At 36.2% G+C, this 26,266-nt stretch overlaps 1 protein-coding gene across 8 annotated transcripts in view; it reads left to right on the forward strand.

The window, feature by feature from the left end:
- LOC148956978 (uncharacterized) overlaps positions 1 to 26,266 on the forward strand; it is a 307,801-nt gene that overhangs the window by 53,554 nt on the left and 227,981 nt on the right. Inside the window, exon 4 of one of the 8 annotated variants that reach the window (XR_016142442.1) lies at positions 21,010 to 21,105. The exons of the other annotated variants lie outside the window; for them this stretch is intronic. The gene's annotated coding sequence lies outside the window, so the exon portion shown is untranslated. The remainder of the gene's footprint in view (positions 1 to 21,009; positions 21,106 to 26,266) is intronic. 8 annotated transcript variants of the gene reach the window in all.

Consider the following 26,266-nt stretch of genomic DNA (forward strand, 5'->3'; position numbering starts at 1 on the left):
TTAACTTTCCTGCTTATAATAGAAAATTTACATAAATTTTATATGAGATTTTTCATCTATAAAAGACAGTACTGATAAATATTTCAAGTTTCAACAACTTAAAAAGTCATAGACTGAATTTTTGTTGTTGTTGGTATCTATCTTTAAAAACTTGAACAATCATTCAAAGATAGTTTTAGTAATTTAGGAAGCGTAGAATTGAGCTGGGATAATTATTTAAGCGTATCGGGTCTAGAAAACATGACTTGGGGATTCATTTAGATTGGGTAAATATTAATCTGAGACGGGTTAGGGGTCATCAAGTTGAAACTTTCAGGGGACATTGGACGAAGTTTTTGTAGTTAATGCAATGTACGCTTCAAGAGCAGCCAGTTCTATCTCGGCTCCGCAAATTTTAATATGGAGTCAATAGTTCCAAGAAAACTGATCCACTCAGGTCTCGTAATACGGGGTCTCAGGAATACCCACACGAGGTGGCCATAACATTAATGTCTGTTGAACTGAATAAAAAAAAGTATAAGTGCATCCAGGTTTTTAAAAGAGCATATATACAGTGTTTTAAGAAGGGTATTAAGTTATGCTTTTCCAAAAAACCTGAGGAGGTGTAAAACTAAATTAAGGGATGTTATATCTGTTCAGATGTTCAAAAGGTATATTATTGAAAATCGCTAAAATTGTTTCTCCAACATATAAATAGTAAGCCAAAGTACGGATTGTTATAGGAAAAAGCGAAAAGATTTAGAATATTATTTTCTTTACCAATGAAAAATACTATCAAGCAGTTTGTTGTAACAACTGTAAGTAAGGAGTGACTTGGCTCAATAGTAACCGAAACTCTAAAAAATCGAGTTTTGATATTTTTAGATAGCACCAGAAAAATCAGTTTACTATACTGATTAATTAAAAAAACTTTTTTCACAAAATAAGTTTTCAAAGAAAAGTAAAGAACTACATTAAACCAAATATGAGCAAAAATAAAATCAAATAATCTACCAAGCGTGAAACTACCACAAACCATCATCGATAAATAAATAAAATCCAGAACGAACAAAAATTACAATAAATACCCGAGACAAATTCAAAACGAGCAGAAATTAACATAAGTGGGGTTTAAAAAAACTGTGCCTTCCCAAGGCCAGAACGTGATTTGCACTTTACTGAAAAAAAATAAAAATGTTTTTTATTCTTTTATAACTAAGAAATCAAATAATACTAACAGTTTTATTATTAAATATCAGTATATATAAATTAAACTGACAATGCACATTCATTTGTTTCCTTCCAATTACTTCCCCTCCAAATAATTAGTTTCCTTCCAATTACTTTCAACTAATAAAAAGGGCACTAGCCCTTTGAATTTCCAATCGAATGAGCCCCTTTTCAAGTTTTTACGACAACGCTTTCTATAAAAACCATATCCCCAGGGCATAACTTACAACCTTTGCCCTGAGGGCTGTGGGGGGTTGTCATCTTCAAAGACCTAGTTTCCAGAACTTTCAACTACGTTGAACAAAATGGCTATCTCCAAATTGTGATTCGGTGTGTTTGGGAAAATGGTGGGTGTGAGAGGTGGTTAGTTGCCCTCCAATTACTTTCAACTTTTAAAAAGGGAACTAGCCCTTTGAATTTCCTTTTGAATCGAATGAGCCCTTTCTGAAGTTTTGACGACAGCACTTTCTATAAAAAAAAACCTTATTTGCCCCGAGGGCATAGCTTACAATTCTTGCCCTGAAGACTGTGGGGGGGGGGAGTGTCCTACTCAAAGATATAATTTCTGGACCTTTCAACTGAGTTGAACAAAATGGTTATCTCAAAATTTTGACTGAATGTGTTTGGGGAAATGGTGGGCGTGGAAGGGATGTTAGTTGCCCTCCAATCACTTTCAACTATTAAAAAGGGCACGAACCATTTCAATTTCCAATAAAATGAACCCTTTTTTAAGTTTTTATGATCATGCGTTCTATAAAACCCTTATATGCCCCCAGTGTGCAATTGACCACCATTCTCCCATCGGTTCTGGGGGTTGTCGTCTTCGAAGGCAAAGTGGCCAGGATTTTACATCGTGTCGAACAACATGGACATCCCAAACTTGTTATCAGGCGTGCTTTGGAGCAAAGTTATCGCACGAGGGGGGCTGTGTTTCCTCCAATTACATTTAACTATTGAGAATGGCACTATTTCTTTGAATTTCCAATAGAATGAGCCTTTGTTTGAAGTTTCTACGCCAAAGCTTTCTGTAAAAACCTTATATGGCCCCAGGGCAACCCTTGCCCTGAGGGCTGTGGGGGGAGTGTACTCCTCAAAAACATAATTTCTATGTAGAAATCAACTACGATGAACAAAATGCTTATCTCAAAATTTTGATTGGATGGGAAATGGTGGGCGTGGAAGGGGTGTTAGGTGCCTTCCAATCACTTTCGACTATTAAAAATGGCACTATCCGTTCCAATTTCCAATCGAATGAGCCCTTTTCCAAGTTTCTACGAAAACTCCTTCGATACGAAGTGCCCTGGTCTAAATAAATAAAATATTGTGCCTACAACGTTCTTTACTTAGGCAGCGCTATTGCGCTGCCTATGATTCCAAATATTTAAGCTTCATCGAGTAGATTCATCAAGTTTAATGTTACCCATCAAAAGTTACGAGCCTGAGAAAATTTTCCTGATGTTTGAACGAGGAGGAAACACCCCTGAAAAGTCAAGGAATCTCAATGTTTAGTTGTTTTTCCCAATTCTTTAACTAGAATACGAAGCTTTTTCGAAATTGCTAAATGTTTCAGCGTGAAGAGCAAGGTATTGAGGAGGGGGGATAACCCCTTCATATACGGAATTATTTCTGTTCGTTTTGTGGTTTAATGTTGGAATTTTTTCATTTTCATTATATTTGTTATTGACCCTTTCGGGTTACCTGCAAGACTGGGGACCTTGCGGTCAACTCTATTCCCACTTAAGGAGTGACACCCCTCGAGGAAATTATAGCCTAGTAAACGACACAGCATTCGCACGGGATTCTGATTAATGGATAATTCTTCTGGAGTTGGTCTGTTTTGACGGGCGTTTTTGGGATGAAAAACCTCTTCCTAGCTAATTTATCTACTATGTGTTACCTCCCCGTAGTAGTATAATATTTGTAGACATGAATATACAATGAGTGGGAGGTAATAGACCTAAGAATGTCTGTGCAGGGTTTCGACTCTTGTTGATAGAAGAGCATCGCCAAGTGCTGAAAACCATGTTGTGACCAAGATGGACCCAGGATTGCACAAAGCCTCCATTCATACTGGAGGTCCCAGGGAATTCTTGCTGTTCGGTTCTAAGCTGACTTAAGCGCTTCGGTGTATACTTGAGAAGATATGTTGATCCCGGTCCTGCACTGGTATCTGGGATCATTGCTTTTTCTGATGCAAAAGTAATTTCAATGATTTAAAATTGGAACTTGGAATGCTACGACGTTAAAAAACGACTGTCGTATCGATATTTTTACTGACCAATTCAGACGATTTGAACAGGACTTATTAGGAGTTTCGGAAACTCATATCCCAGGAGAGGAAGCATGACATTAGGTGATATAGAATTTGTTTACTCAGGCAGGAAGGATGGGGTACATAGACAGAAGGTAGGGCTCATGATGAATAAGGAAGCTGCTAGGTCTTGTTAAGGATGGGAAGGCATTAATAATAGAATACCAATTGCTCATTTTATGACTAAAAAGTTCAGTTATAGTAGTATATGCCCCTATAGAACCGACTGACGGAGATACTAGTGACTCAGATGCATTCTACTTACGGTTACAGGAGCAAATAGACAGGGTCCGAGGCAGAAATATGATGTTTTTACTTGGAGATTTTAACGCCCAGGTCGGTAGAAATAGGGATAGATGGTATCCTAGCCTAGATAAATTTGGGGTAGGAAAGAAAACAGTAATGGCTAGAGACTTTTGCAATTTTGTAGGTATAACAATCTAGTTATAACCAAAACGGCGTTTTGTCATAAAGTGGCCCAGAATTTAACATAATATTCACGTGATGGTAGGACAGCAAACCTTATTGATTATGTTATAATAATCTGAAGACTGGCTGGATAAATTCAAGATACAAGGGTACATAGAAGTGCTGTTATTGATGTTAAAAGTAAAGATCACCATCTAGTAGTGTCTAGGGTTAATTTAAAGCAGAAATTTCGGAAGGGTAACTACCTACCGAGAAGTTAGGATATTGGTAACTCCAGGATGAGTTTGAGAGAAACTTTCCAGGAACAGTTGAATACTTATCTCGAGAGTTTAAAATTTGACAATGTGGAATAATTTGGAAAAATTTTAGAAAAAAAACAATTTGCGAAGTTGCTGATGGTGTCTTAGGGAAGAAAGTTAGAACTGCAGCTAGGAATGTTATTGAAAAAGCTTTATGTTTAATAGAGAGAAGAAAGGGCTTGTACAAGAATTATCTGAGTGATAGGTAATATGAAAACAAAAGGAATTTAGGGAAAACATTAAAATATGAGAGTTGTGAAGTGGAGGCCATGGATAAAACTGCTGAGGATCTGGAGGATGCAGCTAGACGGCGTAATGGTAAAATATTGCACTGGCACGTTAATAAATTGAGAGGGATTAGTCAATCCAGGCTTGTCCTAGTTAAAGATGGGAACGGGGCCACTATTAGTTATAAGGAAAGAGTTGAAGAGAGATGGGCAGAACATTTTGAGAAAGTACTAAACCGAAATAGACTTACAGGGAAAGATATTGAGGAAAATGAAAAAGTTTGTGATACCTTTGATGTGAAGGAATTTGTTTTGTGAGGAAGAATTAGCGATACTACCAAAAGGATTAAAAAGTAATAAAGCTCCAGGTGCTTATACTGTGGTAAATGAGTTTCTTAAATATGGTGGCTCTGAGGTTAGGCCATAGACCCAACTTCTCCTGCTGTCATTTCCCCAGTCAGTCTGGACGCAACAACTAGCATAGAAGTTGTCCAAAAGTTTACCTACCTGGGATCCACGATTTCTTCAGATGGCTCTCCTCTCCTTAAGCTGCAAGCAAGGCTATCCAAGACGTCTTCTGCCATGGGCCTTTTGCGAAAACCGAATATCAGTCGTTCAACCATACTTCGAATTTTCAACGCCCTCGTTGGTTCTGTGATGCTCTATGGAGCTGAGACTTGGCAAGCACCAGCCGCAACCCTAATGGCTGTCGACAGATTCCAGGTCGAAGAGTGCGAGAAGGATAGAAGGTCTACGGTGGGTCGACTTCGTGAGTAACGAGAAGCTGTTGCATCTAACCAAGCAGTCCCGTTTTTCAACCCAAGCAGCCGAGCGTACCTTACGGTAGTTTGGACATCTACTACGAATGCCCCCACACTTACCTGCTAAGATGATCTTTGACTTTAATCCTGTCAAAGCTGGTTGGAAGCGACCTCGTGGCCGACCAAAGAAGCGATGGTCTGACCGTGTATCCGAGTTCTTAGCGATGGCAAATATCAGACTAAGTGAAGCGCAAACCCTTGTAATGGACCGAAGTGGATGAAAGAGGCAGATGTCACTATCTACGCCGAATAGCACCCGGCAGGAGACCTAAGCAAGCAAGTAGGCTAAGTGAGTGAGGTTAGAAATAAGTTACTGAAGATTATGAATATGATTTTTGAAAAAGGGGAAGTACCTAACGATTTTAGGAAAACCTTTATCAAACCACTGTATAAGAAAGGTGATAAGAGTGAGTGAGGTAATTACCGAGGCATTAGTCTGGTTTCTGTAGGTAGCAAATTACTTAGTAATATGATACTTTTTAGGCTGAGCGATGCTGAAGACAAAGTTTTAAGAGAAGAACAATGCGGTTTTAGAAAAGGTAGAGGATGTGTCGACCAATTTTTTCACTCTCGGGTTGATAATTGAGAAGTACTTCAGTTGTAAACACCTTTGGTCATCTGTTTTATAGATTATGAGCAAGCGTTTGATTCTGTTGATAGAAGAGCTTTAGCAACCGCGTTATCCTTGTATGGTATACCAAACAAATACATTAATGTGATTAGTGCTATGTACGGGAATAACACTGCTGCGGTTAAGGTAGGAAATGTGGTTAGCAGCTGGTTTTGTATTAAATCAGGAGATAAGCAGGGTTGTATTCTATTCCCCTTTATATGGATCATTTTGATGGACTTTTTCCGCCATCTGTAAGTTCCAAATGTTACTAAAAACGGCACCTTTGCTTCCATGTTTCAAGTGGAAAAGCTAGGGCCATCGGGCGAGCAGAACTTATAAGAGTTCTATTGAAAATTAATGTTAAGAAGACTAAGTCACTAAGGCTAGGAATAAGTGAAGATGAAAAGGTGACGTTGGGTAATGAAAAATCAGCATAGTAAAACCTTAGGCTCTACAGGGGAATTACAGTCCCCCGCCTTCAACAACAAGGAAAATTAGTTTTGCATCGGTAGCACTGATCTGTCTCCTTTTTTTTTTGTCAGCAGGCCTAGCGGTTTACCAGAACATCATATAATGATGATTAATAGCTCATTCAAAAGCTATTTCTTATATCTACATGCTTTTTATAAGTTCCGCCATCTGCAATTGCCGTATGGTACTAAAGTGACACTTTTTGTGCCATTTCTCAAGGGGTGGCACTAGTAGGCTACCAGAACATCGTAGACATATTTTTTATAGTTCATGTAAAAGATTGCTCATATCTATGTTTTTCCGCCTTCTGCAAGTTCCAAAAGGTACTAAAAACGGCACTTTTGGCGCCATGTGTCCAGTGGAAACGCTAGGGCCATCGGGCGAGCAGAACTTATAAGAGTGGTGTCTAATGGCTCATATAAAAGTTATTGCTCATGTATACGTGTTTTTTTTGTTTTTTTTTTCAATTTTATCATTCGTAAATGTGATATAGCACTGAAAACAACACTTTTGATGCCACTTCTTAAGTGGAAAAGCTCTGAAGTTCAAAACAAGTACTATTGTAGAGTTATGTTCCAGAACCCTTAGCTGGAGGTTTACAAGAACCCCTCCTGTACTCTCCCCCTTCCAGCTCCCTTACTAAGTTTCATAAATCGGCAGCTCATCAGTAAGCAACTGAAACATTAGCAGGCTACTATACCATCGTAGATAGATGTTTAATGGCTCAATTAAAACCTATTGCTTATATTTACTAGGTTTTTACAAATTCTACCATCTATTACATTTCACAAATTTCAATATTAACGATTTTCTGGGGAAAATTTGCAATGAACTCTTTGTCGTGGTTGAAGCCTAGTAAATAGCGAACCACAGGCCATAGTAACTAAAAGTTAAAAAATGTTAAAGCGGTCTTTTTTTTATTTTTTTCAGGCATAACGGGTTACTAGAGCATCATAGAGAGATGCTTAAAAGCTCATTAATAAGCTATTTCTCATATGTACGTGGTTAATATAAATTCCGTCATCTGCAAGTACCATATGGCACGAAAAAAGACACTTTTTGTGTCGTTTCTCAAGGGGTGGGACTAGCGGCCTACAAGAACATCTTAGATAGATTTTAGATAGCTCAATACAAAAATATTGCTCATTTTTAGGTTCTTCCTATATGTTCCACCATCTGCAAGTTTCAAATGGCACTAAAATGGCACTTTTGGTGCAATGTCTCAACTAGAAAAGCTGGGGCTAGTGAACTACCAAAACTTTTTAGAGTGATTTTTAATGGCTCGTTTGAAAACTTTTGCTCATATCTACGTGCTTTTTATCAGTTCTACCATTCGTAAGTCAGATATAGATCTGAAAACAACGCTTTTGGTGCCACTTCTTAAGTGGAAAATCTTGGAAGCATAAAACGGTATCATTGTAATAATTATGGTCCAAAACTCTTAACTGGAGGTTTGCAAAAACATCACCTGCATGTTCCTCCTCCAGGCCCTCATAATAAGCTATGTAATTAAAGTCCTACAAACACTAATATATTAAATTACATTATTAGAGGCGGGGCTCTGTTAGTACAGCACTCGACTTCAAATCAAATTATCATGCGTTCGATTCCAGATTGGATTTTTTTTTCAATCATGGTTTGTCCCTTCTTATGATTAATTTTCAGATAATGCACTATTTTGCAAATGTGATGCACTCATTTCTTAATGCATATCCCGGGAATTCTCATTTTAAATCTATTACTCATATCTGCGTGCTTTTTATCAATTTTACCATCTATAAGTGCCATATAGCACTTTTGATGCCACTTCTTAAGTAGAAGAACTTGGAAGATTTGCTAGATGTTTTCCTGAAAAAGTGCTTACCGATTGCTCTGGGTACCCGGCTGATTGACTGTATTTCACACAGTAGGCTGTACGAAAAATGTGGTTCAATCGTGCTATCTAGGGCTATAATGAAAGAAAGGTTGAGATGGCTAGGACACGTTTTGCGGATGAAGGATGACACATTGCCAAAGATTGTCCTTTACGGCCAACCGTTTACGGATAAACGGAAAGCAGGTCGACCTCGTCTGGGGCGGGAGGACGTCATAAAGAAAGATTTAAAGGAATTGGGAACTTCCTGAGAGGATGTAAAGAGGGAGGCTTTGAATGGTTTGGAATGTAGGAGGAGCGTGCGTAGCTGTGTTGGTCTGAGGCGGCTGGGTACTGCTGGTGATTTTTTTTTTTTTTTCATTCGTTCTCTCAGGAATCTGTATTCTAGATTACGGGTTTGACCCCCATTCCGCGCACTCAACTAGTTCCAGTCAAGAAAGGAGCGCGTCAAGGAGCAGTCATCTCTCCCGACCTTTTCAATAACTGTGTCCTTGATGTACAAGATCAATGTCCATCTTCGCTGATTCTGTCATCTGCTAACTTGTCTTTGGTATGTTACGCGGACGACATCCTGAATCTTAAGCTGGGTACTGCCGGTTTATTTTTTTGTGATAGTAGTAGTAGTAGTAGATAAAAAGGGTCTATGTTCAATAATACAACTGGCACAAAAATGACCTCTAGTTTTCGAGATTTCAAGATGGACTCATTTTGGCTAAAAATAACACATTTTTGGTCATTCAGGTGACACATTCGTGGACCAAAAAGTTGGCAGCCCTCCCGAATATTATGTCGTGGTCTTCACCTCACAAAGATCTCAAAATATGTGTCGTTCCACTGTATTGTTCATAGAGTTAGACTGTTTAGCACGTTTTATAATTTGCCAAGTCCCCCCTCCCTCAAGTAAAACCTAGACCTTGAAATGAATTTCTGTGCACTTGCCTAGTCAAGAATAGCATACACTAATTTATGAGGGAATGTTTTAATTTCGACTGTAATGTAAAAGAGATGGTGAGTGACTTTTCATTTGTTTAATTTGTAGAGCATTGAATTATAAAAAGCACTACTAATGTGATATTTTACTTCAGAATTTCTTTGAATGTAAAGAACATTGTACACAAAACAACAAAACAAAAATACAGTAATTAAAATGGAGTTGTATTAACAAAAAAATGCTGTCAGACAATTATTATCATGTGTAGCCTTACTAATGAATTTTTGATACATATTGCTTTAGAATTTGACTAATTCGCTCAAATTTTAAATATATCATTTTTAAATGTTGATTGAATCATAGGTGGACATTCCCATCTCCGTAAACCAACGTACAATCGCAGTTTATTTCCTCATGTCCAAAGTTCGGGGAAGTTTCTAGTAGTTTTCTGTGTTGCAACACTGAAAACTACTAGAATTGCTAGAGTTGCAACACAGAAAACTACTTTGGGGGTTTATTCTACCATTGCCATCGTCCCAAGTTTTTTGTGGAATTTGATAGATTTTAATCATAAAATAGAATGTTGCTGTGGGATGAAGAAAACCCTTACACGAAGAAACTTACATAACTGTATAGTAGCACACGCGTTCCTCTCAGACATGCACTCAATTAACAAATGCTCACTCCCAGATGACCCAGATACTCTTCCAAAACATTTATTCCGCAACTCAGGTTATTCCGCCAACCCTAAACTTTGCCCGAAATTTTCTTCTTTCCTAAATCCAAGTTATCTTCACTCACCAACAACAAATTCTTTAAATCCTCTCTATTCAACCCAAATTTGAAATAATTGGGTTCACTATCTTAGCTAGGTTAATTTTAGTTTATATTAGATTAATTTAAAAAACTTTTTCCACAAAACAAATTTTTTCAAGGAAGAGTAAAGAGCTCCATTAAGCCAAAAGCAGAAATAAAGTCAAATAATCTTCCAAGCGTAAAACTACCACAAATCACTATCAATAAAAACATGAAACTCAAAACTGAAATAAATTACAATAAATAGCCAAGTAAAACTCAAAACGAACAGAAATTATCATGCCTAGGGCTGATAACCCGCATGCCTTCTCAAGACCAGAACATAACTTGCGCTTTACTGAAAAAAGAGAAAAATGACCGTGGATTGTCAGTTTAATTGACATATATTAATATTTATTCCTTAAAGTTTTGCTAATTTCGTATTTATGAAAGTAAAAAAAAGTGAAGACATTTCAAACTAATTTTTTTTTTATTTTGTTTCTACGACATTTCCTTCGATACGAAGTGCCCTGGTCTAAGAAAAAATATATATTGTTCCCACATCGCTCTTTACTTACGCAGTGCTATTGCGCTTCCTACGATAAGCTAGGTTTGGTTGAATTATTCATATAATTCACGTAAAACTCATGGGCGTAGTTTTGCTATGGGGCATATGGAAACTGGCAATCCCAGACCCTGGTTTGCAACCCCCTCCGACCCAAGTTTGTCTCCCTCAGTTGAAATTCAGTTTCTTCAAAAATCTTGTCAAAACTAAGATAAGCCTGCATAATTCAATCATCCAGAGAAACAATTTAGTTTTCTTTAATATATATTTATCTTTATTATATTTTTTATCTTTTATGGCTCATTTTTCCGTTTTCATTATCACTTGATTTGGGAATTTGGGCTCCAACTTCCCCTCCCTCCAGGATTTTGACAAAATTACTACACTGGTAAAACCGTATTTACATGTTAAACTTAATTTACATGTAGAACTGTGACGAAGATATTTTCAAAATAAAGATCACTGCTTAGCGTTGTTTCAAGTTTGATGTCTTGATCACTTAAAACCTATATCCTATTGTTTTTATGATAAATTTATTTTATAACTGCAATGACGGTCACATATTCTTTTTCCTTTATACTCCCAATTGGAGACCACCTATTTTTGGATAATACCATCATTAAAACGGGAATAACCAGTCACGCCGTAATCACTCCGTGTTAATGAAAGAATTAAAATGTAGGTTAGTTGCCATTGTATGTTAATGAATCTCACTTTGAATGTAGGAGGTTTATTATTCTCAAGGCTTGAAAACATATAAATTACATATTAAGAGCAGAATCTTACATTTATAGCTAATCCACTCAAAGCCTATTGGTCCACGTAAAAATTGAAGAGGACATAAAAGATCACATCTACTAAAATAAAGCTAAATATATTTAGACCAGTAAAATGCAATAGAATGTTGTAAAATCATCGCAAGAAATTATTATTTCGTTAAATCCTTTTTTTGATCTTACGTCATCGACTTTGAATCAGTGTTGGCAGTTGATTGGTCTACAGTTACGCCGCCTAAAAGTGAAAATGCGCAAGAAGTTCAATTTTTCTAGTGAAAATGCGCCGATTCGAAAAATTCAATGCGCAACCACCTCAAAAAAACGTGCGCCCCATCTGGACACTCTGCTTTGAATACCACTATGAGGGTGACAGGCAACCAGGGTTGCCTGTCATTTTTTAACTCTGCCATGGATATTGCCATGGATTTACATTAAAAAACATGGACTTTACGGAAATACGTGAGTTTTTCAAAGGAATAATGACTTTTTTTATGCCGGATTTTTTTTTATTCAAGATAAAATTACCATAAAAAATGGAGCAAGCAGCCAAAAACATTTTTAATTTCAGTCTGGGCTGTATCAAAACACATAGTAAGACTGCTTAAGAAATTAAGAAAAAGCATTGAGCACACATTTACCCAAGTGCCTAAGAAATTCGTTAAACTTAAGTTCTATAAAGGTTGCTTCATTTAATCTTGGTTGCAATACAATTTAATTGCTGAGAGCTGTAAAGGTTTGTGTATAAATTGGCAAGGACTCATTTGGTCAAAGTCTAGAATAGTGGCTGTCCAGGAGGAGACATGCAAGAGCAAAAAGAGGGACGCTAATTTATAATAAATTTAGATAGCTAATTTTACGTTCATTTCTGTACTTTTTTGACAATTTTATTTACGTTTTTGACAATTCATCTGCATCCGCCCCTCTAATTGTCTCACATAGCCACTTGCTATGTATTATAAAGTCAGAATTCCATCATTTTTGATAAGAAGATAAGATTGCCAAAGACTTTCCTTTTCAGCAAACCATCTAGGGCAAAACAGAAAGCAGGTCCTCCACAGTTGGGGTGGAAAATGTCGCAATGAAAGATTTAAAGGAAATGGAAACTTCCTGGGAGGGTGTAAAAAGGGAGGGTTTGAATAGATCGGGATGGAGTAGGAGCGTGTGTAGTTGTTGGCTTCAGGTGGCTTCGTGCTGCGGTGCGTTGTTAGTATTAGTAGCAGTGTTAAAGGGGATTGAGGATAATTGTCAAAAACGTGAACAAACTATAAAAACGAAAGTTTAGTGGTTTTTTTTCTTCTAGCATATCTTCTTGTAAAGAGCCACAATTCTAGACCTTTACTATTCATTTTTTCAAAGATTATAACCTATAAATATATATATTATAATTTTTTTAAATTATATAATATATAATTATATTATATAAATTAAATAATGTATTTACATACAAATATTTTTTACATATAAATATTATAAGTTTTTACATAGCCTATGGATTTTAACCATTAAAGGGGGCTAGGGATAAATTGTTCCAAACTTAAACAAAACTATAAAATGAAAATAAAATTAGCAATCTAAAATTGATAAACTTGCTCTAGACCTTTGCCATCATTTTTTCAAATATAACTGTCTTATATTGAATGATAAAAATTCAACCCTAGAGTTGGAAAATCTCATCTTGAAGGACCGGTTGGATCGAGACATTCCTTTACCAACCTCATTGGTTTTGCTTTAGATAACACATCCAATCAAAGTTTTGAGATACCAATTTTGTTCAACGTAGTTGAAAGTTCTGGAAATTAGGTCTTTTAGGATGATAACCCCCTCAGAGCCCTCAGTGCAAGAGTTGTAAGTTATCCCTTGGGGGCATATAAGGTTCATATAGAAAGTTGTTGCATAAATCATAGGCAACACGATCGCGCTGCCTAAGTAAAGAACGAGGACACTCAAGAACGAGACAAGAAACGGGGACCAAGTAAAGAGGAGGAGACTCCCCCACAACCCTCAGGGCAAAGGTTTTAAGTTATGCCCTGGGGGCATATAAGAACGATTTTGGTACAATGTATTATTTATTAATTTTTTCCTTTAGAGCAGGGCACTTTGTATCGAAGAAGCTGTCGTAAAACTTCGAAAAGTGCTCATTCAATTGGAAGTTGGAGTGGCTTGTGCCCTTTTTAATAGTCGAAAGTGATTGGAAGCCGAATAACACCCCTCTCAAGCCCACCATATCCCCAAACACATCCAATCAAAATATTTGAGATAGCCATGTTGTTTAACGTAGTTGAAAGTTCTGGAAATTCGGTCTTAGAGGATGACAACCACCCTAACAGACCTTAGGGTAAGGGTTGTAATTTATGACCTGGGGGCATATAAGGTATATATAAAAAGAGTTGTCCTTTCAAAAAGTGTACAATCGATTGGTAATCGAGAGGTCCAGTGCCCTTTTTAATAGTCGAAAGTAATTGGAAGGCTTGAAATTTCTATAGTAAAGATCGATGTGGGTATAATGTAATATTTTTTGGTGTTGTTGTTGTTTAGACCAGGACACTTCGTATCGAAGGAGTTGTCGTGGGAACTCCGAAAAGGGCTCATTCGATTGAAAATAAAAAGGGCTGATGCTCTTTTTAATAGTCGAAAATGAATGAAGGGCAGCTAATCACCCTTCCACTATCACCCTCCCACGCCAACCCTCCCAATTTTGCTCTTAAAATTTAACTAAATCAAAATAGCGGAAGTGTATTCAAGCTATCAAAGACGGTAAACAGATTGTTTTGTAAATGGTATAAATTTTTCCATTTCAGGTCAACTAGAGGTGGTATGAACCTAAATTAAGCACCTCTATTTGTATCTGGAATTTTCAAAGGATGTATGTTGTTAAAAATTGCAGAAAATGTTTTTCCAGTATACAAAAGGAGGGCCAAACTATAGTCTTTAAAAAAGGAAATATTTGAATCATTATTTTCTTTTTCCCTGAAAAGACTATGTCAATAAAAACGAACAGAAATTAATTTAAAAAACTTTTCCACAAGATAAGTTTTTTCAAAGGAAAGTAAAGAACTCAATTAAAGACAGAATGAGCAAAAATAAAATCAAATAATCTACCAATCGTGAAACTACCACAAATCAGCATCGATAAATACATGAAATCCAAAACGAACAGAAATTACAATTTTCAACCGAGTCAAAGCGAAAACTAGCCGAAATTAACATAAATAGGGCTCAAAACCACTATGCCTTCCCAAGGTCAGAACAAAATTTGCAGTTTACTGAAAAAAAAAACAAATGAATGTGCATTGTCAGTTTAATATACATATACTGATATTTAGTAATCAAAATGTTAATATTATTTGATTTATTAAAGTTATAAAAGTAAAAACATTTATATATTTTCAATAAAGTGCAAATTATGTTCTGGCCTTGGGAAGGCATAGGGGTTTCGCGCTTTACTCATGTTAATTTGAGTTTGTTTAGAGTTTGATTTAGGTGATTGTAGTAGATTCTGGTTATTTTGAGTTTCATTTATTTATTAATATTGACTTGTTGTAGTTCCGCGCTTTATAGGTTAGTTGATTTTATTTTTATTCATTTTTGCTTAATGTGGTTCTTTTACTTTTCTTTGAAAAACGTATTTTGTGGAAAAAGTTTTTTAAATTAATAGCATTAAACGACGCGTATTTTCGACCTATGATGGATCGTGTTCCAGTCCTGATGTGACTCTAGCAAGTGTAGGCTTATTAGATATTCTGAAAATTGGCATGCTGTTGAGGATTATTCCATATCAGACCACAATTATATTTCGTTTAATTTGTCGTTTAATCCTAGTGAACAAGTCAATCAGGGACGTACGCAGGGGGGGGGTCCGGGCCCGGCCCCCTCCCCCCCCCCCGAAATCTCACGATTTTCATTTTCCCATAATTTTCTGATTTTTCTCACAGAATAATGGGTTTGAAGGATTTGGCCCCCCCGAAACAAATTCCTGCGTACGTGCCTTAAGTCAATATCGCTGATTCTAGATGTAATTTTAACAAAACCAACTGGAGTGCGTTCAGCGCTATTTTATTGGATGGTGTTGATGATATTTATGCTATGCCCTTTTCATCTCAGCCAGAAATAGACCAAGTTATAAAATGTTTGACAAACTTGATCTCTAAAGCTACGTCTTATTCTACCCTTATTTACTCTGCCAATGTCAAGAGGTATGTTAGGTGGTGGACTCAGGACCTAAGTCTTCTTAGAAAAGAATATGGCCATCTCCAACGATTAAGAAGGCAGTATCCATCGAATGACAGTGTAAATAACGTAAAAGTACCAAAGAAAAAATACAAATCTGCAATCCTAAAAGCCAATGGAAAAAATTTCCAGATGATTGGAAATTTTTTTTATCAACCAAAGGTAGCTCTGATCTCTGGCACAGAATCCATAAGATATGTAAGTCCAATAATGGTGTTGAACTGCAAACCCGCATTAAGAAAGATGACGGAACATACACTACCTCAGTGAGTGAAGCAGGAGAGGGACTTATCTCTAAATGGTTTCCTCGTGAAGATAAACCCTGTGACAGGGATTATCATCGTATTCTTAGACAAGAAGTTTCAATCGTGTTTAATAATAGTGAAAACGGTATAGATGAAGTTAGTCTAGATGAACTATAAAAAACTTTAAGAAGTATAAGCTCAATGAAAGCAGCTGGCCCGGACGGAATCCTTAATTTAGTTTTGAAGAAAAAATATCAATGTATTATCACCTATTATGCTGAAAATAATTAATGCTTGTCTGAAGGTGTCATAAGGGCTGGAAAGTTGCAAAATTCTTGTCATTAGTAAAAAAAAAAAAAAAAAAAAAAAAAAAAAAAGGTTCTGTTTCTTCTTATAGACCTATCAGCTTGTTGTCTAATGGTGGAAAAATATTTGAACGATTAATTTGGAATAAAATTGATTCTTTAAGTTATACTAACAGTTGGATCTCTGATTCACAATTTGGGTCTGTAAAGAATAAATCAACAACAGATGCTTTAGAGAATATTTTATCAATTGTGGAAGATAATAAAAAGCAAAAATTGTTCACGTTATATGCTTGTTTTTTTTTTCTATTAAAGGTGCGTTTGATAATGCTTGACATACGGCTATTATAAAAAAACTGATTGATAAAAATTGTCCCGCTGGTATTCTAAAACTAATTCATAGTTACTTAAGCGATAGGTTTGTCTGTTTTGAAAATGTTACTTCTCTCAAATTAGAAAATTCATGTCGCCAATGTGGCATATTGTCTCCATTCCTTTGGTCTATAAATATACATTAATTGCAAAGTTCAAGCTTACGCAGACGATTTGTGCGCTGTCATAAAGGGGTTCGAGGGTTTCAAATATGGAAACACTGGCAACAAATGTTTTCGATAAATTCACTGATTGGGCTTCAAATAATAAACTCACCTTTGATATGACTAAAACCGAAGCTATATTATTCAACTCCAAACATAAATCCCCTTCTTTTAAGCTATGTTTCGGTGGTAATATAATTAAAATTCAGGATAATGTCAAATACCTGGGGATTATTTTAGATAGAAAATAAACTATGGTCTCTTCATATTACTTACAGAGTGAATTCAGCCGAACATTATTCCTGCCGCTTTCTTAGTATTGCCAGATCAACTTGGGGTCTAAAACCATCTACCCCAAGACTGCTGTATAAAAGTGTTATTGAAAGTACTATTCTGTATGCTGCTCCTATATGGATCAGTGCAATCAGGAAAACACATATAAGGAAAGCCTTACTTTCAGCTCAAAGGCCTTCCTTGAACTTGATTTCCAAATCTTTCAGAACTTCCTCAAGTGAGGTCATAGCTGCCATTTCCGGTGTACTTCCAATTGACTATCGAGGCCAAATTTCTCTCCCCCTGATCCCAGTACCTTTACTGATGAATTAGCTGCTCAATTTTTGGGCACAGATAATTCAATACAAAAGAATACTACTCCCTCTCTTTCTATCCCCCGTTCCGTTTCGACCAATGCAATTTATCATAAATGGTATAATAGGTTTGAGAATTCCGTCAGTAGCTGGACGATGAACTTTTTTTCGTAATAAGGATGATCTTTTTTCTTTTAAGAATTTTAGCCCGTCTCCTTACTTAATCCAATTTATAACTGGATATAGCCACCTAAATTATTTCCTATACAGAATCGGGAAAAGTGACACTCTGCTCGTGTGGCGGTGTTGAAAATTTTTATCACGTCCTCTTTGAATGTAATAATTATTCTTTTCCTCGCTCGCTTTTGATAAATTGTCTAAATGAGTTGTTAATCTTCTTTCCTTTCGATTTGTATTTGCTTAGTGTTTGTAAACTTACTCGTTCTCTAGTGATTCAATTTCTTATTGACACGGCTCGATTTGACCAATGTTTATAGTTGATTTCTAAAGTGATATGCTTATTATTTAGTTCGTAGTCATGTTTTCTCTCCTTCCTGGCTTTTGTTGTGTTCATTTCTCTCTTTTTAGTGTTTTTGTAGTTGTAGATGTGAAATACCGGTTTTCCGGTTCAGTCACTAATAAATTATCTATCTATCTCAAAATCTCTAAGATAAACCGAACATAAAAACAGCTTTTAGCGCTTCGATGAATTTTAAGCGGATTTCCTATCCTGATCTGAGAAAAATAGCTAAACGGCAAACTACGAAGTTAAACTGAGCTCCGAACTCGGTTAATTATCAAGTGAATCCGGGGGACTAACGAAAAAAAGAAACGAGCGGTTTATAAGGGAAAAAAGTTACTTACTTTAGCTATTGAAAGTTGAAAAACTCCTTCTCCTTAGGTAGTGAGAAGCGCCTTAATGAATCAGCCGCGAGAAGGATGAGTAGAACCTTTTTTATGGTCCAGTTGTTACTCTTGGTTTAAACAGATGCGAAATAATGAATGCGCTTCGGTTTTCAAAAGTCACGGTTTCAGGTCGAATCTGAACTTGCAACGATGACGACAATGAATGTGAGGAATGATTCCACGTACCTGGCATCCCTTACGGTGCAAAATCTTGCATCATTTGGGAGAAAAAAAAATAACCCATACATGTGTTATATAAAGAGGCCTTGTTCGCTAAAAGGCTGAACCACTAGCGCAAAGTTGTGTTTACCTTTAGCAATGTGTTTGCCATGGATTATTTTTTCTTCTATGTTGTTGCAATACCAGGGTTGCCACCCTGACCTGGAAGAATTTACTAAATCAGAGAGGAAAAATTTACTAAATCTGTTTTTACTAAATGCTCAAAAAAAATTTTGCACCGTAAGTATCAATTTTTACTATAGGAGGATAATCAATCTGATTTTCACAATCTTTTTTCCTTTTTTCTTCTTTTTTTTCTCTTTTCCTCTTTTCTTTCGTTTTCATAGTATGCTTGAAAATTTCGGAAACCAACAAGTTCAAAAATCCTTTTTTTTTTACATTTGTACTTACTTTTAATTTATATAAGTAGGCTCCTTTATCCTCAATAAAGATTTTCAAACTGTGGAGATTCACCTAATCACCTTGGGTGGTTGGCTTTTGCTTTGATTCCAATATATTCCCAATCATCAGAAATCCAAGTGCCATTATAAGTTCATTTCTAGTTGGTAAGATTTGATAAACAGAAAGCTTATTTTGTCGACCTATAGACGCCAGAAGTGGAGTGTTTTTTTATGAAAATAGGTGACTGTTTTTCTCTGAGACAGACAAGCAAAATTGTAAATTGTTAAACAGACAAGCAAAAATTCTAAATTGTCATATGTTTACGATAATTTTGTTCCCTGAATTCATGGAAAATAAAAAAAAAAGTTTTGTTTACTATAAATCATGACTTTTTACTAGATTTCGGGAAATTTACTATATCCTCTAACTTTACTAGATTTTTTTTTACTAGATCTAGTAAAATCCTACTGACGGTGGCAACCCTGTGCAACACAGACGTTATTTATTTTTCTGTGTTGTTGCAATACAGACGAATTTTTCGATTCTCAAGCAGTATATAAGAAAATTCATTAGTAATGGCTGCACCTAATAATAATTCTCTAATAGCATTTTTTTTTTGGTAAATACATCTCCATTTTAATTATTGTATTTTGTTTTGTTGTATTGTGTAAAATGTTCTTTACGGAATATTTATAAAAATTCTGAAGTAAAATATCAAGTAAGCAGTGCTTTTGCTAACTTAATGCTTTGAAAATAAAACAATGAAAAGTCACTGACCACTCTTTTACATTAGCCAATGTGTATGGAAAAACTGTTGAAATTAAAGCATTCCCTTATAAACTAGAGTGTGTGTGCTAGTCTTGACTAGGTAATTACACAGAAATTCATTTCAAGGTCTAGGTTTTATTTAAGGGAGGGGGGGGGACTTGGCAAGTTATAAAACATGCCCAACAGTCTAACTATGAATCATATGAATATTACAGTGGAACGACACATATTTTAAGATCTTTGCGAGGCGAAAACCACGACCTAATATTCGGCAGGGTTGCCAGCTTTTTGGCCCCTGTGTTCCCTGAATAACCAAAAATGTGTTATTTTTAGCCAATATGAGTCCATCTTGAAGTCTCGAAAACTAAACGTAATTCTTGTGACAGTTGTGTTAAATAAGACGCTTTAAACTACTACTACTACTAACAACTCACCGCAGTACCAAGCCACCTAGGCCAACACAGCTACGTACGCTCCTTCTCCAACCCGATGTATTCAAAGCCTCTCTCTTTTCACCCTCCCAGGAAGTTCACATTTACTTTAAATCTTTCTTGTCACGTTTCTTTTCTTTTCTTTTCTTTTCTTAGACCAGGGTACTTCGTATCGAAGGAAATGTCGTAGAAACAAAATATAAAACAAAACACGTTTCAAATGTGTTCACTTTTTTTACTTTCATAAATACAAAATTATCAGTACTTTAAGGAATAAATATTAATATATGTCAATGAAACTGACAATCCACGGTCTTGTTCTCTTTTTTCAGTAAAGCGCAAATTATGTTCTGGTCTTTAGAAGGCATGAGGGTTATCAGCCCTACTCATGATAATTTATGTTCGTTTTGAGTTTGACTTGGCTATTTATTGTAAAATCTTTTCGTTTTGAGTTTCATTTATTTATTGATAGTGATTTGTGGTAGTTTTACGCTTCGAAGAGTATTTTACTTTATTTCTGCTCATTTTTGGATTATTAGAGCTCTTTACTTTTCTTTGAATAATTTGTTTTGTCGGAATTGTTTTTTTTAAATTAATCTAATATATACCCAAGTTAACCTAGCCAAGATAGTGAACCCTATTACTTCAAATTTAGGTTGAATAAAGAGGATTTGAAGAGTTTGTTGCTGGTGAGTGGAGATAATTTGGATTTAGGAGAGAAGAAAATTTTGGAACAAAGTTTAGGATGGGGGCTGGCCCCTACCGTAGCCCGATGCGTGAATCAGAATCTCTTTCATTTTGTATCCGAGCGTGAAGAGCTGTCTGAGTTGCGGAATGGATTTTTTGGAAGAGTGTCTGGGAGTGAGCATTTGTTAATTGAGCGCATGTCTGAGATGAATGCGTGCACTACTTTACAGTTATTTAAGTTTCCTCATTGCCTCAACAATTCCTCATTTCAATGTGTTGAGGATAAATAATTCCTCTTATATTTTTGTTTTAATATTATATTGTATTTATTATATTATATGTTATTAATATATTTATATTTTTTCGTGCATTACAGCTTGAAAATAAATGCTGACGAAGAGCAAGTAAGACGTGTTCATAATTCGCTGACAATATGGATTCTTGAGGCTAAAGGAGTAGCGGCAAAAAAAAGGTAAGTGCCAAAAAACAGTGGTAACCTAAGCGGTACAGATAAGGTAAAAAATTCCATTATCAAAATTTATATAATGGGCAAATGGTATTTGTACTTAGGGCTATCAATTCAAAGAAAACATGGCAACCTTGCGCGCGGACAGGTAGGTGTCACGTGTTTTCGAAGCCGATTTAGTAGTAGCCATGAATATGGGAGGACTTCTGTATTTTGGTGCTACCAGGAGGAGGGATGAAGAGCGGGATAGATTCCGTGGAAATATTTGAATACATATTTAAAGAAGAAAATGACACAACCCCTAAAATCACTTACTCCTCCTCCTTCAAAGTTCTTGGCAATGCAAAATATAGGGATAGATTAAACTAAAATATAATAGTAAGGATTACTTTCTACGGGAGACAATGTTTAAGTTTTTGAATTATACCAGCATTTCTAGCTAATATATTTGAGACTTTCTCAATATGACCTTAACCAAGATATTGAACACTTGACATCCCTCATGTTGCTAGGCCCCCAGCTCAAACTGAAGACGTTCATAGATAGCAATTACCAGACCATTCAAAAATTTCAAAATTAGACGTATTATGATTAATATCAATCTTATTTTGCCTCATCCAGATAGATATTCTGTGAACAGTGTTAGACAATGTAGTAACCAACAATTCAGTGGTTTTTGCGCACACAATTGGAGCTTTGTCCTCAGCAAACATCAGGCGAGAAACAATAACATCTCTATTGTGAAACCTTTTTCACAAGTGACTGAAGAGAAGAAGAAAGATCATTGCCAAAAATCAAAAATAATAAAGGACATAAAATAGACCCTAGGGGTACACCACATCTAATTAGCAACGGTTGAGATATTGAGCCAGATATTTTTATTCTTCGTGAACGTCCAGAAAGGAAACAAATAATCAAATTGAGAAATCCTCCATTTGCTCCATACCTTCGCAACTATTCACCAAATATAGAACGATCAACTGTATCGAAAGCTTTAATGATGTCTAAACTTTTTGTTGCAACTCGATAACCCTTATCAAGAGCTTGATTTATACAGCTAGTTGAAAATGCTATTGCCTGTTCTGTATTCATTTCTTTCCTAAAACCAAATTAATTAGGGTGTAATATATGAAATAAAAAATAGTAACAAGTGTAGTTGTGTAGCATTCATGTCAATACCAGCTGACAATTTTTGAATGAACGCGGGACTCAATGCGGCATTCATGTCATGCTTTAGAGCCATTTTTCAAAATAAGGGAAGGGTGTCAAAATCTACTGTTTTTCACCACTTCGGCTGTGAAAAACTGAAATTACTCTGCATTTTGATCCTTTTTGGGCAACAAATTGATCATTATGGCACATAGGGGGAGAAAATGTCAGTTTACCATGACACCATCTCTTGTGCTGCTTAAAAATATCATTATCTAGTGATGATTCGTTAAAAATAAGCAGCCCATAGCGGCATTCGCGTCATACTTAGGGCCACTTTTCGAGGTAGGGGCTTCGAAACTTCCTGTTTAGGGTTTTAGACCTTGAAAAAGTAATTGGGTGTGTTATGATTTCCATTATGTAGGTTTTTCATCTTCTTTGGGTAAAAATTGATGTTTTGAGATATAAAATGGCCGAAAACGGCACTTTGCTATGGCTTAATCCCTTTAGTTACTGAGAAAAGCCAACAGATTCTGCTAAACCCTTTCAAATAAGTCCCGTCTCAACATTCCACCCTTGGAATTAAAAAAGAAGGATAAAAGGAGATAAATTAATGCAAGACAGTAGTCAAGCAGCGTCGTTAATCCATAGAAATAAAAGAAAGATGTCAGATAGATAAAAGAGAGATAAAAGAATAAAATAAGAAAAATAAATTATTGCTTCCCAAATAAAAGGGCTTTTCCTTGTTGTTTAAGCCTTTAGCTCTCCTGCACATGGTTATCTAACATGACATTTCGATTTATCCTTTATCCTTTACATTTCGATTTGATGCCATTTGTGAGAGTCTTCTGCATTTTTTAAAAATGCCCATAAATTTGTTTTCAAATACGCTTTGCTATGATTAATTGATATAATATTCATCATTTCTGAATGAACTTCTAAGAGCAATTGTTTTCACTTGACAGTTTTCTTGGTACTTGCCTGTTTAACGAAACACTCAAGAATTGAGCTGTGTAAGATCTGACAGAAACCGGTTTGCCTCTCTGGGATCGGTTATGATTTGCTTATTTTTAGTGAAAAAAACTACAATATATGTATATTTTAATTAAATATTTAATATATGGAGGTGTAGGTATTTAGGTATTTAATATAATCTGTCCTGCACGGCCTACTTGCCATAATTTTGTCTCCACAGTGTTAAATTATCCTCATGGTTTTGTATATTTCATTAGGATTAAATATGGCTCTGAAGCATGGGCGCTCCGAAAGTGGATAAAGATATGTTAGATATTTTCCAGAGAAACTGCTTAAGGATTGTTCTGGGTACCCGGCTGACTGACCGTATTTCAAACAATAGGCTATACGAAAAATGTTGTTCAATACCGCTCTCTAGCGCTATAATGAAAGAAAGGTTGAGGTGGCCAGGGCATGTTAAGCGAATGAAGAATGACAGATTCCCTGTTATTGTTCTTTTCGGTTAATCTTCTAGGGATAAAGAGAGAGCAGGATGTCGCCGTCTTGGAAGCGAGGACTTCACAAGGACAGATTTAAAGGTACAGGGAACGTCATGGAATGGTGTAAGAAGGGATGCTTTTAATAGTCTGGAAGGGAGGTGGAGTGTGCGTAGCTGTGTTGGCCTCAGATGGCTTGGTGCTGCAGTGAGTTGTTAGTAGTAGTATTAACCTAACTTCACTTCTTGGATGTGTTTCGTTTAAATGACAAGTACCGTTTTTTATATGTAAATTACTAAAGTTTTGGCTATTACATGCCTTGGTTGGCTCGCTATTTGTTTGGTTGCGGCAGTCACTGTTACCATGATAGCCTTTCTCAGCATCTTATTACCCCAATCGGAATAAATCATACCACCAAGTAAGACGGTACTGAAACTTAAATAAACAGTCTTCCTTGTTCTTATTAATCAATAGAAAGTGTACCAGCCCTCCCTCCCTCCTTCTTAAAACACAATTTCAATTTTACCAATTTCACTTTCAACCTAAATTCTTAAAAATAATACTACATTACAAACCTGTTTTGTATAACCTTTTGCGTACCAAACGGCATCATGCTTTTGTTTACATTCCTAAGCCTCCATTGTAATACTTTTTATGCTTCTTTTATCTTGCTGCAATGTCACTTTCTTTTCACCCCTTAGCTATGAATTAATTTTACAGGATGCTATTATGACTATGAAAGTTGTATTAGATTTGTCATTTCTTTATAACAATAGACAATAAAAATTAGCTGCTCATAGCCTATATCTGCTTATTTATGAGAAGTTGCGCTCCGTGTTAAGCTATTCTATTATTTCGAATTAAATCGCATTATTTTATGCTGCAAAGATTCTCCTATGCAACAAAGAATGCCGGAAACTATTAAATTCCCCATTCTCGAAGCGGTTAAATTTATCACTATACTTGTAATTAGTGTCGAAGGGATAGGCATAACCCATGCAGTTTTTTTTCTTTGGGGGGTGGGGCATGATTAAATCAGGCTATTTGATAATTTTAGTAAAAAAAAGGGCCCAGAAATGATGGAGATGAACCCCAAGGCTTGCTTTCTTGGATGCGTCCCTGGAAGGGGGGGGCAGGAGTGCCACAAGGTAGCTTTGAGATAGGGAGGAGGCAAATTTCTAATGAATTGCCGGTAATAGACTAAAGTGGATTCAATTTAAGCAAATGTATACTTTTCGTCTGCTTTAGAACCTTTTAAGCTTCTAAAGCAGAGGTTCTAAGGTTCTTTTTACGAACGCTTTTTTCGTTCGTAGAAATAAAACATTAGTACACGGTGGAAACCTTCAAACAAGGCCGTACCCAGGATTTGTTTTCGGAGGGGGTTTTACTCAAAGATTTTTTTTTCAGAAGGGGTTTTACACAAAAAAAAACTCAAAAAATGCATAGGCCTACAAAATTTGTTTATATTCATTTTTGTTACAGTTTTATGAGTCAAACAAATATTTCGGGGGGGGGTCAAACACCCCCTCTGGGTACGCCCTTGTTTTCAAAGGCTCCAGCTTTCACTAAAATAAACTGCATTACTACATACTGAGGTCTTCCACGGTTGCAGCAATATGTGCAACCTCGTAAATGGTCAAACACGGCCTATACTAACCAAAGGTTTGAAAATGGGTCTTTAAAACAAATTGCCTAATGAGAAAGAATTGCCATCTGCAGTTCATTCAGGAATGGTACATATTATGTCGATTAATTTTCAGGGTAAAAAGTTATTTTGAAAGCAACTTTACAGGAATTCCGAAAATGAGACTAAAACACGTCGAAAATGTTGTCGGATCGAAGTGAAAAAGCATACCATTGGAATCTCAATGTCGACAGGAGAATTATAGTTAGACCCCGGCTCCGCGCCGGCGGATCGACCGAACGCCGCCGACGCGAGGCCCGGTCGAACGCCGCCGAAGTGTCGTAACGCCGCCCGCGCGCCGCAGGCACGCCGCCGCCGGCAGAGGCGGCGGCGTTCGGTCGACTTTAAATTATTTTTACTCAGTTTTCCAATAATTTGAGGTATATCTGAATAATTTCGACATTTTTGTTGTTGTCTTTGTACCCCTTTACTCATACCCTCAATTTTTTTTTCAAGGAACACTAAGCTGTTTAACGTTATTTTGCGTGTTTGTTTGAACCATATAGTGACCTTGTTAATTATTCAGTAAATTATTTTTCTAATGAAAGCTGAGACGGTATCCTATCAAGGTTGTATCCAGAGGAGGGGAGGGGGTAGAGAGGTATTATATTTAAATGATAATAGCTCGAATTTTATTTATTGAAGGCAGGGATCCCAAAAAGTTCATTTTTTTATATTTAAAGCAGAGACGGCATCGTATCAAGGTGGTATCCAGAGGGGGGGAGGGGGTATTAAGCTATCATATTTAAATGATAATACCTCGATTTTTTTTTTAAGCAGGGTTGACAATAAGTTAATTATTTTTTTTATTTAAAGCAGAGACAGTATTCCATAAAGAGGGTATCCAGATGGGGGGCATAGGGATTTATTATATTTAAGTGAT

Source organism: Artemia sp. Qi Xiang Cuo, chromosome 1 (assembly GCF_049724085.1).
Source record: "Artemia sp. Qi Xiang Cuo chromosome 1, ASM4972408v1, whole genome shotgun sequence".
Taxonomy (NCBI): domain Eukaryota; kingdom Metazoa; phylum Arthropoda; class Branchiopoda; order Anostraca; family Artemiidae; genus Artemia; species Artemia sp. Qi Xiang Cuo.